Source organism: Pisolithus orientalis, assembly GCF_024613125.1.
Source record: "Pisolithus orientalis strain OTSU chromosome Unknown F5J12scaffold_107, whole genome shotgun sequence".
In the NCBI taxonomy this organism is placed as follows: Eukaryota; Fungi; Basidiomycota; class Agaricomycetes; order Boletales; family Pisolithaceae; genus Pisolithus; species Pisolithus orientalis.
In genome coordinates, this window is record NW_026260888.1 from 77,086 (window position 1) to 78,660 (window position 1,575).

Consider the following 1,575-nt stretch of genomic DNA (forward strand, 5'->3'; position numbering starts at 1 on the left):
GAGGGCTGATGAGTTGGGATTGGTGATAACAGCCCCAATGGCTGTCGCATGTACTGGCCTGAAAAGAAGTCTGTAACCATCAAAAGAAATGTATACTGGAACCCCTCCTCAGCTGAGCTGTTACCTTGCAAGGGGGAGGAAGAAGACAACTACTTACCAAATGTGATGCTAACATCTCCATCTCCCACTGAAAAGATGAAAGAAGCACCAACACCTCCACATGCTGCCCCAGCTCATCTCCTGCTCCCACCACTTCCAGCCAATCCACCTGTTGTGAAACAAATTCAAAAGCCCAGCCAATGTCTTGCAGAGATTCTCACAGGAAAAGGAAGTACTGACCATTGTGGCACACCAGAAATACCTAAAGGATTTCAGCTACCTACTGTTGTCAAAGAACATTCCAACCCCATCAGGCTTGAAGTGGAGGACAAGGCTGCAGCCCTACTCATGTCTATCATTGAAGACTCAGATGATGGCCTATGTCATGTTGACCTTGCTATGGTTATGGATGAGATCACTCTGAGACAGAAGCTCTTGAGCCCAGCTTGCTAGCTGAAGCTTGTCACTGTCCTGATTGGCTGCAATGGGAAGATGGAATAAGAGAGGAGTTAGTGACATTAGGAGTTGCAGGAACTCGGGAACTTGACTTACCACCTGGTGCAAATGTCATAGGTTCAAAATTGGTGTTCCAGGCCAAGAAGGATGCCACAGGAAACTGTTATGCCTGTGTAGAGAATCTTTCATTTTTTGACTTTTTGCAGTCACATGCATCACATGACTTCTTGCAACCTTAGCCATTGTTGTCTACATGGGCATGTCTGTGCTCAAAGAACAACCTGGACTGTTGGAAGTCATTGTGTTTCCAATACCTTCCAATGCTGCACATCTGTAGGTGATCCAGTGTTCCACTCCCATCTTTGATGAATGATCAATTTCACATTTCATCTCTGACTTGTGTTTATTGTTCTGATTGTTTACTTCTTGTTCCAGTGTCAGGCTCCTCACTGTGCATTGATGGCATGGCCAGTATAGCCTTCATTTCCTTAGTAACCCTATCTTTGACACCATATGACTCTTTTAAATTTCATTGTTTACTGCTGCAGATACTTACCACCTAGATGGCATGACCAGTAGGGTACTTTTGTTCTGAGGTATTTATACAGCTGTACCATACCATGTATCCTCAGTTTTTTGATAGCTTGCAACTCAGCTAATTCCTTTAACTTCATCCTCATTTATTCCCTGTCACAATCTCAGAAGAACTCACCAGCAGAATAAACCTCTGTTGGATATTGTTAATAACTGAGCCATAGGGGTTATGACAAGTTTGGCCCATAGTCTCCCCTTCATGTCACTCATGACTAGTCCATTTGACAAAGTCACTTGGCTTGGGCATAACAAAATCAAAAAACTCTTGTGGTCTTATGAAGGCTCATTGTCTCCCTATGCATAAAGACTAACTTGCCTTTGTTCTTCCATTGTGCAAGCAAGCACAGAAGAACACCTTTCCCAACTCAACCAAATACATCAGTCTACAGGCAGCCACTAGGCTTTAATAGATCACCTCCCTAGACT